Below are 15,692 nucleotides of genomic sequence, written 5' to 3' on the forward strand. Positions count from 1 at the left end.
ATGGCAGAAGAAAGGGTGAAGGGCTGAAGGAAAATGGAGGAGGGAGAGGAAGAGCGTGCGACAGCAGTTCCAAATCGAGAGGGAAAGGCAAAGAGTCGGTGGACGGTTGCGAGTTTGCCACGGTTCACAAAGAGGCGCCCCGGCCTACACGTCCGTTCGGAAATACTCCTACTACTCGCCGTCGTCTCACTGATATGTTGGAACAGGACCACATCTCAACGAAACATGGTGTGTAATTTCTCGTGCAAAATGCGATCTGGCCGCGTTGGCCCGAGGTGCCGCATTAGTTATCGACCTTTATTTTTTTAATGGCGTGCCGATCAGTTTTGAAGCACGACTAACTGGTACTGTACATGGAGAGGATGACAGCAGGGACCCGCCAAGGTCATGGCAGTATGCAAGCAAGTGCCTCCTTATTTCAAGCCAATAAAAAAAATGGCTCCTCCTAGTGGACTTCTGACATCTGGGTCCCATGCCATTGTCAACGTAGTCAATAAACGAGAGAATTGCATAACGAGCGGCTGACACCAGGGACCCAGCAACTCGCCCAGTTATTTTTGTTTTGGGTTAATTTGATAAATGCCACTCCAAATCTGGTGTATCCGAGAAATGCCACTGCAATTTCCAAACTTTGAAAAATGCCATTTCATGCCATTTCTAGTGGCATTTTTCGAAGTCTGGAGTGGCGTTTTTCAAAGTTTGCAAAAATTGCAGTGGCATTTTTCAAAGTTTGGAAATTGCAGCGGCATTTTTATGAATCGACATAATTGGAGTGGCATTTATCTAATTGGTTTTTGAGACGGAAGCAGGGTGTCAACTGGGCTGTGCGAGACACTCTGGCCTGTCTAGACAGCCTTTTCTTTTATGTTTACCACAGACCAGCCCAGTAGTTTTTTTTTCTTTTTGAAAATGGCTAGCCCAGTTCTTTTGTGATTTTTCAAGTAAGTCGCTTTATCAGGCCTGCTGGGCTGCAAATCTTTCAAGACGGGGAGAGCTTCATTCGGCTGGCCGAGAAAATGGCCTATCGGTAATGAGAAATGGGTTGTACATTTTTAGAACACATCAAACCGGCAATTATTTTCAAATATCCTTTTTTTCATTTCGATATTTTAAATTGCTTTTTATGCATGGACAATTTATTGGATTTTATATTGATATACATTTATTTTTAAAATCAGTCTGAATGTGACTCGAAATTTCGGGATTAAAAACAGTTCAGACCGCACCGACATATGCAAAATTTCGTATAATTTTTTAACCGTGGCCACAATATGGGCTGTAATGCTAACATAAAGAATATGGGCTCCAAAAAACCCGTAAGAATTAGCAAATGGGCTGTAAATTATTTGAAATAATGGCAGATGGGCTGGATGCTGTTTTCCACAGATTTGAGGCTTTCCATAGATGGCATGTATACTGTTGGATGTCCATCCAACGACCGTCATGCTTCTTCAATCTCTGCTCTTCCTGCTCCAGCCGCTCAAACAAGCGCCAGCGGGACTGCCTGCTCCCTCCTCCCCGCGGCCGGCTGTGCTGCCGCGCAGGCCTCACCACCCCACCGTACTCCCATCGCTGGCCTAGCCATCCCTCTACTCACCCACACCTGCTGTTATTCTCCGGCGACGGCAGACGAACCAGTAAACCCTCGTACAGTCGTACTCCCCTCCGCGTGGGAAACAAAAACAACGACCGAGTCTTCCCTGCCTCCGTGTCGTTCCCTTCCGAGGCCTCACCGTCGTCCACTGCCCTGGTGCTCTCGGCGTGGCATGGTCAGCGTGGTCAACGGCCGACATGCATCTGAAGTGGACTGTACGTGGAGAGGCTGACAGCTGGGTCCACGGCCGCACGCAAGGAAATGCCTCCTTATTACGTGCAAAATAATGATTTCCTCCACCTGACATCTGGGACCCACCGAAACGGCCTCCGTATTTCGCAAAAAAAACGTTACCGCTGCTGACAGCTCGGACCCACCAGCTAGATCTTCGCATGCAAGGAAGTGCCTCCTTATTACGCACAAAAAAATGAATACTCCCCCTGCTAGCTGGGACCCAGTATAGTGGGCCTATTAAGTTGACGGGGATGAAGGGCTTTGTCAACTTAGTCAATATGCACGATTCTAGCTCGACTGACCGTACGATGTCCATCCAATGGCCGTAGTGCCTCCTCAACATCTGGTCTTCTTGCTCCAGCCACCCAAAGCAGCGCCGGTCGTGCCGCCTGCTCCTGCCTCCCATGGCCGGCTGTGCTACCGCGGAGGCCTCACCGCCCCCATACTACTCCCACCGCTGGCCAGGTCATCCCTCCACTCCACTCACCCACACCCCCTGTTATTCTGCGGCGACGGCAGCGCAGTCGGACCAGTGAACCCTCATACTCCTCTCCGCGTGGGCATCCACTGCCGCATCTTCCCCGGCTCCGCGTCGTCCCCTTCCTAAGCCTCGCAGTCGTCCACCGCCGTGGTGCTGTCGGCGCGGCGTGGTCAATGTGGTCAACGACCAAATTCCATCGGAAGAATACTGTACGTGGAGAGGCTGACAGTTGGGTCCACGGCAGCCGCAAGGAAGTGCCTCCTTATTATGCGGAAAATAATTATTCCTCCACCTCACAGCAGGGACCCACCGGACGCTCACCAGTATATCGTGAAAAAAACGTTTGCCCCTGACTGCTGGGACCCACCCGACGGGCCATCGTATTTCGTGAAAAAAACGTTCCCCCTGCTGTCAGCTCGGACCCACCGGAAGTGCCTCCTTATTACGCACAAAAAAAATGAATACCCCTGCTAGCTGGGACCCACCTTAGTGGCAGGCTGACTTGTGGGCCTACTAAGTTGACAGGGATGGAGGGCTTTCTCAACTTAGTCAATATGCACGATTCTAGCTCCAGTGACCGTATGATGTCCATCCAACGGCCGTAGTGCTTCTTCAACCTCTGGTCTTCTTGCTCCAGCCGCCCAAAGCAGCGCCAGTCGTGCCTCGTGCTCCTGCCTCCCGTGGCTGGCTGCAATGCGGCGGAGGCCTCACTGCCCCCTACTACTCCCACCGCTGGCCAGGCCATCCCTCTACTCACCCACATCCCCTGTTGTTCTACGGCGACGGCAGCCTCACACCGCAGGGAACCAGTGAACCATCGTACTCCTCTACGCGTGGGCATCCACTGCCGCGTCTTCCCCGGCTCCACGTCGTCCCCTTCCTAGGCTTCGCCGTCGTCCACCGCCCTGGTGCTCTCGGCTTTGTCAACTTAATCAATATGAACGATTCTAGCTCCAGTGACCGTACGATGTCCATCCAACGGCCGTAGTGCTTCTTCAACCTCTGGTCTTCTTGTTCCAGCCGCCCAAAGCAGCGCCGGTCGTGCCGCATGCTCCTGCCTCCCGTGGCCGGCTGTGCTGCCGCGGAGGCCTTACCGCCCCCTACTATTCCCACCGCTTGCCAGGCCCTGTGGCGACGGCACCATCACACCGCAGCCGAACCAGTGAACCCTCGTAGTCCTCTCCGCGCGGGCTTCCACTTCCGCATCGTCCCCTTCCTAGGCCTCGCCGTCGTCCACCGCCGTGGTGCTCTCCGCGTGGCGTGGTCAATGTGGTCAAGGAGCGACTTCCATCAGAAGAGTACTGTACGTGGAGAGGCTGACAGCTGGGTCCACGGCCACAGCCCAGTTTTTTTGTGATTTGCCAAGTAAGTCGCTTTGTCAGGCCTGTTGGGCTGTAAATCTTTCAAGACGAGGAGAGCTTTCATTCGGCTGGCCGAGAAAATGGCCCATTAGTAATGAGAAATGGGCTGTACATTTTTAAAACACATCAAACCGGCAATTAGTTTCAAATATCTTTTTTCATTTCAAGATTTTAAATTACTTAAATTTTTATGCGTGGAGAATTTGTTGGATTTTATATTGATATACATTTATTTTTAAAATCCGTTTGAATGTGAGTCGAAATTTCGGGATTAAAAACAGTTTGGACCGCACCGAAATATGCAAAATTTCGTATAATTTTTTAACCGTTGCCACAATATGGGCTGTAATGCTAACAAAAAGAATATGGGCTCCAAAAAAACCTTAAGAATTAGCAAATGGGCTGTAAATTATTAGAAATAATGGCAGATGGGTTGTATGCTGTTTTCCACAGATTTGAGGCTTTCCTAAAAAAAGGTTGACGCACAAGCACTGACTGCTGGATGTGCATCCAACAGTTGTCGTGCTTCTTTAATCTCTGCTCTTCCTGCTCCAGCCGCTCAAACAAGCGCCGACGGGACTGCCTGCTCCCTCCTCCTCGCAGTCGGCTGTGCTACCGCGCAGGCCTCACCGCCTGACCGTACTCCCATCGCTGGCCTAGCCATCCCTCTACTCACCCACACCTGCTGTTATTCTCCAGCGACGGCAGAGGAACCAGTAAACCCTCGTACAGTCGTACTCCCCTCCGTGTGGGAAACAACTGCCGAGTCTTCCCTGCCTCCGTTCGTCCCCTTCCTAGGCCTCGCCCTCGTCGACCGCCCTGGTGCTCTCGGCGCGGCATGGTCAACATGGTCAAGGAACGACTTCCATCGGACGTGTACTGTACGTGGAGAGGCTAACAGCTGGGTCCACGGCCGTAGCAAGGAAGTGCCTCCTTATTACGCGGAAAATAATGATTCCTCCACCTGACAGCTGGGACCCACCGGACGGGCCACTGTATTTCGCGAAAAAAATGTTCCCCCCTGACTGCTGGGACCCACCAGCTACATCTCCGCACGCAAGGAAGTGCGTCCGGGCAAAAAAAAACGATTCGCCCCTGACTGCTGGGACCCACCAGCTACATCTTCGCAGGCAAGGAAGTGCCTGATAGTCGAGACCCACCTGGTCAAAGCGTATGTAGCGTTGTCATTCTGGTCGCGAACGTGTATGTACATACTGGTCGATGTAGAGGCGCGCACCTGTCGTAGTAGAGGCACGCTAGTAGCATGTACACGTACGTACAGCGGCCAGGGTGCAAGAAAGAAAATACGGCCACGTATGTGTACATACGGGCGGGGTCTCGAACGCCTACTCGCGCATACATACGGCCAGGGCTCGTGTACATGGCTAGGTCGGAACGGAGAAACAGCATCGTCTCGTGTTCTTGGGGAGGAAACGGAATGCGTCGTGTTCATGGGGAGGCAACGAAATGTGTCGTGTTCATGGGGAGGCAACAGAATGCTCGTGTTCATTGGGAGGCAACGGAACGTGTGGGAGCCAACCGGCTGGGTCAGAACGGAATCCGTGGTCGTGTTCATCGGGAGGGCTTGGACGGAACAGGCGATGGAAACGAGGCCTGGCGTATCGCACAACGGAGGAAACGGACCTCCTACATTCGGAACGGGGTCCTGTTGATCGGGAGGGGTCTGGCGTACCACAAAATGGAGGAAACGGACCTCCTACGGCCGAAAAGGGGGTCCTGTTCATCGGGAGGGGTGTGGCGTACCGCAAAACGGAGGAAACAGACTTGTGTTGGAGCGCTACGGTCGAAACAGGGGTCCTGTTCATCGGGAGGGGTGTGGCATACCGCAAACCGGGACTCCACGGGATACTGTTCATCTCCACCGTCGACCCCCTCCAGCCTCCACGAGCTATTGTTCATCCACCATCGACCTCCTCCAGCCTCCACCTGCGACTGTTCATCCATGGGCTCCTGTTCATCCAGCCTCCACGGCGCGCTACTCCACTGGCTACTGTTCAACCAGCCCTCTCCACGGGCTCCTGTTCAACCACCCCTCCACGGGCTACTGTTCATCCTGCCCTCCACCGTCTACTATTCATCCTGCCCTCCACAGGGTGGTCCTGTTCATCCAGCCCTCCACGGGGTCCTGTTCATCCATAGGCAACACCACGGGGTACTGTTCATCCACCCCCACTCGGAACTGTTCATCCACACCCCCCGCAACACTCACTATTTATCCAGAGGCAGCATCGATCGGCTTCAGTTAGCAGCAGTAGCGAAGGAATCGCTCAATCGGGTTCAGTTAACAGCCATCGATCGATCGCTCGGGTTTAGTAATGTGTAGCCTGCAATGCAATCGCTCGGGTTCAGTTAGAGCCCAATGCCTCGCTCGGGTTCAACACCTCGCACACACACGCGTACGTGTACGAGAGAAGCGCACATCGCTCGGCCCCCGACCTCCCACCGTAACCGGGAACTCCCCAAAGTTTTCCTCGCCCTCGCTTCTACCACGGTTTTTCCGTCATGGACGGCCCAAAGAATGTCATGCAGCTGCATCTCCGGCCCGCCCAGGACGAAAAGCCCATTTTATGTCATTATTTTTTGTTATAGAAGTAGGAGCCCACCACATCTATGATGATACCAGGTTTTGTCACAATTATCGTCATAGAAGTGTCATATGTATGATAGAAAAAAAATTCGTTCGGCCCAAAATGTCACGGATGTGTCTTTTTTGTAGTGTATGGGATCCCTCGACGGAATCCCTTCTACGTTTGCGGGGCATGGGGCTACGCAAAGAGCGGGTCTAGAAGATCAACTCGGTGGGATTTTTACCCAGGTTCAGGCCGCAAGCGATGCGTAAAACCCTAGTCCTGCTTTGTGTGTATTTAGTGTTCTTGAGTTCTTGAACTAGCTGCCGTGCATGCCCAGTCCAAAAAGTCTGAATCCTTCCTCAGTACGCCTTGGGCCTCCTTTTATATGTCAAAGGGGTTGCCACAGTGGCACACAGGAGGTGGAAAGTATGTACAGTGTACAAGTTTATCTCCTGACATCCTAGGACAAACACATTTAATGTGCCGCCTATGTGTCCTCTTGATTTATCAGGGACGGTAAAGAGGCCCGTCCCGTCCATGGCCGCCTCACCTTGCTTCAACGCGCGTCCCAGGCGACGAGGCATGTAGCGCCACACTGGCTGGCTGCTGAGCTGGTGCGGTGGCAGGGGCTTCAGGAAGATCTGCATGCCACCACACATGTGCCTGGCTGGTTGGCCTAGAAGCTGCATCCTGCCACGCGGGTGCGTAACTAGTTGGTAGGCTGGTTGCCACGTCGGAACGGGCATGAGGCAGTGAGGCTTTGGCAAGTGCGGGCCTGGCTTTGGCTCCATAGACGCCCCCGACAAGGCCCTTGCCGTGATCTCGTGGGTGTCCCCCGCAAGGGTCTTGCCGGGGCTTGCGAGCATCCCCGGTAAGGATCTTGCTGGGGGTCTTCGTCTTTTGGTGCTCACCTAGGCTTGCAGGCCTTTGGTTTTCACCAAGATCTGCATGCCACCATGCAGGTGCTCCCGAGCCTCGGTCTTGACGTTGTCGATAGCGTCATGACTCTCAGGCTCAAGGGTGGCGGTCTTGCCGGTGTTGGGCAAGTTGCCCCAGGCAAGGCTCTTGCCGGGGCCATGTAGGCCGTCCCGGCAAGGCTCTTGCCGGGGGAAGCACATCTTGTTTCTTCGCTCTTTATGCTTCTGGCTTGGGTGCTACCTTGGTAGCCCTGTATCTTTGCTTCCTCTGTCCCACCGAGCCCGACCGCAGGTGTGGCTACGTCTGCCCGTGCATAAGTAAAGGACTAAGTGAAGTGCAAAGAGCATTTTGTAGATCAATCAAGGACTATATCATACCAGCATGGTGCATTATTAAAAGAAAAATAAAAAGCACACGACGCTCCAAGATTTACGCATATCATGTGACGAATAAAAATATAGCTCCGTGTAAAATTACTGATGATCATTAGAAGAAAGAGGGGATGCCTTCCGGGGCATCCTCAAGCTTAGTTACTTGGGAGTCCTTGAATATTACCTTGGGGTGCCTCGGGCATCCCCAAGCTTGGGCTCATGCCACTCCTTATTCCTTCATCCATCGTGATCTCACACAAAACTTTAAAACTTCAATCACACAAAACTTAACAAAATCCTCATGAGATCCGTTAGTATAATAAAAAATCACCACTTCAAGTAATGTTGCAAACTCATTCATATTTTATTTTTGCATTATAGCTACTGCATTATAACTTCTCTATGGCTTATACCACCAATAAAATGTATAGTTTCATTAAAACTAGCAAACAATGCATCAAAAACAGAACATGAATTAAACAAGATAGTCTGCAGTAATCTGAACATCAACCATACTTCTGTAACTCCAAAAATTCTGAAAAATTAGGACAAAATAAACAATTTGTATAGAAGTACTGTGCGAAAAGTTTCAAAAGCGTTTGACTTTCCAGTAAAAAAATTTAAAATCATGCACTACAGCCAAAGTTTCTGTTTTTGCACCGCACAAAGCAAACAAGCAATCTAATCATCCTAAAGGCAAATCTTGGCACATTACTTTTATAATACAATGGAACTGTACAAGGGGATAATTATTTTTTTGAGAATCTTCATGAAAAATTCTACATTGCTTCCATGAGCATGAACACAAGTGTTCAAGGTCGACCCTCACTTCTCCAATGCATAACTTCCAATCGCTTCTCTTTTGTGAAGAAGTTTTAAGTTCCCCTCTATATATTTTTTGTTTTAAAACTTTATAAAAGCACTCAACAGAAATAAAAGACTCTCTAAAACTTTCGGATTGTCTCCCTGGCAGCGCTTTCTTTAAAGCCATTAAGCTAGGCATATAGTGCTCAAGTAATGGATCCACCCGGATCCCAAGGTATATCAAACCAATTTTAATTAACAATGATTTGGCATTTAGTAGTGAGCACAAAGCAACATAAATCATGCAATAACGAAGTCTAACTCTCTTCCTATGCATCGGCATGTCATACAAGAACAATTCATGCACATCAAGTAAAGGCCAATACATAGCATAAGTAGTTTCTTGCAATTTTATCGTGTTGGAAACATAGAGAGGTGAAGATGTAGTTCCTCTCTCATAATAATTGAAAGTATGAGCAACAAGCACATGCATATTACATTCATCAAAATTATCATGTGCAACGATAAAAGGCAACCCATCAATATAATCCTTAATAAGAACAAACTTCTTCGATATAGTGTAGTTTGGAGAATTCAAAAAGATAATATGACTATCATGCGTGGGTGCAATAGCAACAATTTCATTCTTAACATAAGGAACTATAGCAAGTTCATCTCCATAAGCATAATTCATATTGGCATCTTGGCCACAAGCAGAGAATTATCAAGTTCATCAAAAAGGGATATTTCAAATGAATCAACAAGATCATAGCAATTATCATAGCATTCATCCTTCGGTAAGAACGAAGGGACATTAAACAATGTATGAGTTGGAGGGTTACTCTCATTAGAAGGTGGGCATGGGTAGCTAATCCGCTCTTCCTCCTTTTGTTCTTCGCTCTCCTCATCATCTCTTTCATCCAATGAGCTCACAGTTTCATCAATTTCTTCTTCCATAGACTCCTGCAAACTGTTAGTCTCTTCTTGGACAGCGGAGGATACCTCAATATATGGTTTAACACAGGCATTATAATCATAATTATCATAAAAATAATTAAGTATGGCAAAATTTTCAGATTTGTAAAGAGTAGCATCATACTTTTGAATCAAAGAAACAATTTCATAAGCACCCTTAAAAGCAACAAATTCTTCAATTTGTTGAACATCACAGTAAATATAAACACCCTTAGCATATGAAGATACGATTCCATTATCACTAAACTCACATTGGTAGGGAAGGTGTTTCTTAGGGTCTTCAAAACAACAAGTAAAACCATACATTTCACATAAATTCCAAGCATAGCATTTCAAACGATGAATTTGATACAGTAAAAGTTTCCCTTTTTTAGATAAGCGGTGTCACACATAACAAGCATGCTCATCTAAAGATTTGCCCTCAACTAAGCTAGTTGGGGTTTCAACACGAGCACAAAGAGATCGAAGATGATCCAAGTAGAAATCTCCAGCAGTATGATAGATTTTTTGGGTGGTTCTTCAACAATTGGTTTAGTAGTACAACTATTTTTTTGGTATTTTGCGTTTCCTACCCATAACTAAAGATAGAAAACAACTTAGAACAGAAAATAAAAACTACTTAGTGATAAAGTAAACAAGCACACACGAGAATATTCACCCCACGCTATTATTCCCTGGCAACGGCACCAGAAAAAGGTCTTGATAACCCACAGGTATAGGGGATCAGCTGTAGCTTCTTTCGATAAGTAAGAGTGTCGAACCCAACTAGGAGCTAAAGGTATAACAAATATCCCCTCAAGTTCTATCGACCACCAATACAACTCTATGCACGCTTAACGTTCGCTTTACCTAGAACAAGTATGAAACTAGAAGTACTTTGTAGGTGTTGTGGGATAGGTTTGCAAGATAGTAAAGAGCATGAAAATAAAATCCAGGGGCTGTTTAGATAAAGACACAACTAAGTTAGCTTTAGAAGAGAGCTTTTTGTCACGAAAAGTTATTTGTCCCTAGGCAATTGATAACTAGACCAGTAATCATTATTGCAATTTTATATGAGGGAGAGGCATAAGCTAACATACTTTCTCTTCTTGGATCATATGCACTTATGACTAGAACTCTAGCAAGCATCCACAACTACTAAAGATCATTAAGGTAAAACCCAACCATAGCATTAAAGTATCCAGTCCTCTTTATTCCCATACGCCATAACCCACTTATCCGTGTTTGTGTTTCTGTCACTCACGCAATGCAGACAATAAGCAAACCATGAACATATTGCAAACCCTACAACGGGGATCCCTCACGCTTGTGCGACATGGAGAGCACCATAGGACAAAACCAATAATAAAACATGCAACTCAAACCAATCATGATCACCAATCAACCCATAGGACAAAATGGATCTACTCAAACATCATAGGATAGCCATACATCATTGGGAAATAATGTATGGCATTGAGCACCATGTTCAAGTAGATATTACAGCAAGTGGAAGAGGTGTTACACCGCTGCATAGAGGGGGAGAGAGTTGGTGATTATGGTAGCAAAGTTCTTGGTGTAGATTGCGGTCATGATGATGGCCCCGGCGGCGTTCCGGCGCCACCGAGAGAGAAGGGGAGAGAGCCCCCTTCTTCTTATTCTTCCTTGACCTTCCCCCTAGAGGGGAGAAGGATTTCCCCTCTGGTCCTTGGCTTCCATGGCGGTAGAGGGGCGGGAGCCCCTCCGAGATTGGATCTCTCTCTGTCTCCTTCTGTTTCCGCATTCCCTGTTTCTAGCGTTTCATCGTTTCTTAAATTCCTGGAGATCCGTAACTCCGATTGGGCTGAAATTTTAACACGATTTTTATCCGGATATTAGCTTTCTTGAGCCATAAGAAGGGTACCAACCGCCTTATGGAGTGGCACAAGGACCAGGGGCGCGCCCTACCCCCTAGGGCGCGCGCTCCATCCTTGTGGGCCCCTCGGGCATCGTCTCGTGTTGATTATTTTTTCCAAAAATCACATATATTCCAAAAAAATCTCTGTAAGTTTTTATCCCGTTTGGGCTCCGTTTGATATGGATTTTCTATGAAACAAAAAACATGCAACATACAGGAACTAGCACTGGGCACTGGATCAATATGTTAGTCCCAAAAATAGTATAAAAGTTGCGAAAAGTATGTAAAAGTTGTAGAATATTAGCATGGAACAATCAAAAATTATGGATATGACGAAGACGTATCATGCAACTATTTGAATGTGCAGGCTTAAAAACAATTAGGATTGGATGTATGCGGGTAGCGTTGGATGGCCACTCCTGCATCCTTGTCCGCGGGCTAGTCCCCCCCTTTTTACAGACGGATGCGGAGCAAATTTTCGGGTTAGCATTGGAGATGCCCTTACTCAAGTAGCAATGCTACAATGATTCTTACAGTTGTACAACCTCATCAGGTTCTGAACCAAGCCATACTGCAGTACGACTGCTAGTTCTACCATAAGATGACATTGCATGACTTACATAGTTTTTGGTCCGATGAATGTGAGTAGTACAATAATTTCATCTTTCCATGATTTGTATGATCTCACGAACAATGAAGGTGTGCCGAGATCTATCCATGTCTCCCTACTTCAAAAGATTAATGGCCTCCAAACAATTAGACTCAGTGACAACATAAAGATCACTTCGTTGTAAGGCAAGCAAGAAACCCTCTCTTATAGCACACAGTTCAGCCTCAACAACATCATGGTAGTGAACAAGATGACAACACACACTAAAAATAATATCACCCGAGTGATCACGCAGAACCATGCTGCTTCCTGCAGTGCATCTGCTGTGACATATGATCCATCAGTATTTAGAGCCGCTGATCATCAGGACACTCCCAAGAAGTAGTATGTACCTCTGAATTACTCTCCCCGTAAAGAAATATAAGAACATTTAGATCACTACTAGTGATCTAAACAATTAGATATTTCTTTACCGAGGGAGTACTTGACGATGCACTCAGACTTGTGCCACACTCCAGAACAACAGCTTTGCCTTTGATCGGGTCCTTATCCGGAGACGGCACATGCGCTAATAAGAACCGGACATAGCGTTTTAGAAAGAATTTAGCGGGTTCAGTTGGAGGTGCAGGTTTACAATGAACTACTTCATTCCTAGTGTGCCATATCCTCCATGGCAACATGAAAAAGTTTAAGTGCTGCCCTGCGGGCATGTTAGAAACTGCATGTAGAATCCAATCTAGTCGAGTGTGCTCCATAATATTTGGAAGAGAACAACACTCCGCCATGCTTAACCATATCTCTCTCTCTCTCTCTCTCACACATATTTGCACCTGCATAAAGCGTGAAACATGTGTTCTTTCTCAATGCCACAGATCATCCAATGACCGCCTATGTTCCATATCCCATGTAGCCAGAGAATTGGTGGCCACTCGCCAGTTGAAGAAATGAACGTTGGGTGGAGCATTGCTTTTTCAAACCGAGGCCCAAATACCTGGAGTGCCATTAGGAGAGCTGTTGGACGAAGATTGTGGCGGTTGGTGAATTTCTTCAAAGGCTAGCCTGTATGCATTGCACACTAAAAATGAGCCTGAAGACTCCCCTGCCCAAGCAAGGAAAGCCTCATGGTTCCAAGTAGATGGTCCATTCACTACTGCAGGATGGTCCAAACGTGACACATGGATCAGAGACCCTTCGGCCAAACTATGTGTGATGCAATAATCGCAAATGGTGTTATAATAAAACAATCTCCAATACTATGAACTGTGTGTGATGGCGGTGACATCAAGCATGATTCAGATTAGAATTGCGTGTGCGATACGTGGCATATAGTTGATCCATACGAACTGTTTGCGATGAGACAAAAAACAGAAATGGTCAGCCATGTGAAGGTTTGCGCGATAGACATCATATAGTTCAACCGGATGAACTGTTTTCAGTTAAGCAACAGAACAGAAACAGTCTGCCAAATCAACGTGTGTGCGATAGATGCATACAGTTCACTTGGCTGAACTATTTGTGATGAGCAAAAACAATAGAAATGGTCAGCCAGATTAAGGTATGTGCGATAGATGACATACACTTCACACAGATGAACTGTTTGTAATTAGCCACAACAAACAGAAACAGTCAGATAGATCAAGGTGTGTGTGCTAGATGGGCACACATTCTAATTAAAAGAAGCGTTCTCGATGGTAATAACGACTGCACATAGTTGATGGAACAAGTCATGTGCTGACATCACCGTTTGCGGTGCATCCTATGGTTACAAACACCATGTATGCATTCAAGAACGCGTGCCCACATTACGCAATCCGAGAATCGTGCCGCACTTCTAAACTAGAACTGTCAATAAATTTTGAGCTTGCTTCCCGTCACATTCCAAATTACCGCACTATATTTAATTGCAAACCTATTCACACCGATAAAAACCTAAATGGTTTCCCACTTAGCAGCGTATTACTAGGTTATAAATACTACCTACTCCAAGATGACTGCACATTCCTCCTCAATTCCTCAACAACAAACAAACAAGTCGTTCTTCATCGTTCTCTTGCGTCTGCCATGGCCCGTAGGAGTTCTGGCTCGAGAAATTACCAGAGAGAGGTGAGCATGGAAGAAGAAGCACGAGAGATGTCCCACCTCGCCAGAAAGCAACTGAGATGCCTTCCGCACTGCCGAAGTAGCACAGAGGTCCTGCCACGGTGTTGAAGCAACAGACTGGTCCAGCCGCTTTGCGGAAGCAACACACATGTCGCATCATGCCACAGATGCAGCAGAGAGGTCCTCCCGAACTGCGACGTCCTAGAAAGATCTCTTGCGGGCAGGAGAGGACTCTCATAGGCGCATGTGCGCTATGCTCAATAACCTGATGGGTCGGATCTCCGGCTGGGCGAAGCTGTAGGAGGAGATCAATGCCTCGTTTCATAATGCTATCGGCGTCAACCCGGGACTAAGGGATGACAAGGTGAAGTTCCGCACCTAGCGTGACCTCCGAAGGGCGAAGATCGCCGGAAGGGGGAAGCAGCACGAGGATACCACAACCTTGTTGAAGAAAATGAGCATCATCATCAAGAAACTTATGGACGAGAATGCCAGGCTCCGCATCGAGCGTGAAAGGCTGGTGAAGGAATTTGTGGCTGCTGCCAAGCAATGTATTGAGGACCTGAAAGAGATCATCGCCGCTCGCTGCGAGAACTAGTCGTGGAGGCGATCAAGACATGTGTTGGAGGAACTCCGCTCCCTACAACAACGCATCAAGAAAGTAGAGAGCAGTGACCCAGATTGTTGTCTGCGTCTTCCTTCTTCTTTTGCCCTTGTGTCTTTCGGGTGTTGCCACATGTCATGTGTCATTCTTAGTTATCTTCCTAAATATGTAAGACAATTATTATCCATTGCCATCGTCATTATATTTATATCAATCTGGCTAAGTCTCACTGGATGCTATATATGTCCGTCAGATCTTACATCAAGATCCATGCAAAAAATTCTTTTCAGATTTTCTTTTCTCTCTCTTAAATATCAGTCGAGTGAGACATAGCCACACCATTAAGCACCTATAAAATAGGGGCTTCAGTTCCTTTAATGGAGAAGTTGGGAGAGAGGTGGGCAACAGATGGAGGTCAAAGGGCTCGCCTCCTGATAAGCATGCATAGGGGTCTGCTTGCACGCCTCCCATACTCAAATAGCTACCCCACACGACGCCTCCTAGCCAATAAAAAAGGGGATGCATGGCGGCACATAAATGGTTAGTAGAACGTTTGATGCTTGATGATTGTTTTGAGATATGGAGGTAATAATATCAAAGTCGTGCTAGTTGAGTAGTTGTAAATTTGAGAAATTCTTGTGTTGAAGTTTGCAAGTCCTGTAGCATGCATGTATGGTAAACATTATGTAACAAATTTGAAACATGATGTGTTATTTGATTGTCTTCCTTATGAGTGGCGGCCGGGGACGAGCGTTGGTCTTTTACTACCAATCTGTCCCCTAGGAGCATGCGCGTAGTGCTTGGTTTTTGATGACTTGTAGATTTTTGCAATAAGTATGTGAGTTCTTTATGACTAATGTTGAGTCCATGGATTATACGCACTCTCACCCTTCCATCATTGCTAGCCTCTTCGGTACCATGCATTGCCCTTTCTCACATTGAGAGTTGGTGCAAAACTTCGCCGGTGCATCCAAACCCCGTGATATGATACACTCCTTCACACATAAACCTCCTTATATCTTCCTCAAAACAGCCACCATACCTACCTATTATGGCATTCCATAGCCATTCCGAGATATATTGCCATGCAACTTTCCACCATTCCGTTTATCATGATACATTCATCATTGTCATATTGCTTAGCATGATCATGTAGTTGACATAGTATTTGTG

Source organism: Triticum dicoccoides, chromosome 3A (genome assembly GCF_002162155.2).
Source record: "Triticum dicoccoides isolate Atlit2015 ecotype Zavitan chromosome 3A, WEW_v2.0, whole genome shotgun sequence".
Lineage (NCBI taxonomy): Eukaryota > Viridiplantae > Streptophyta > Magnoliopsida > Poales > Poaceae > Triticum > Triticum dicoccoides.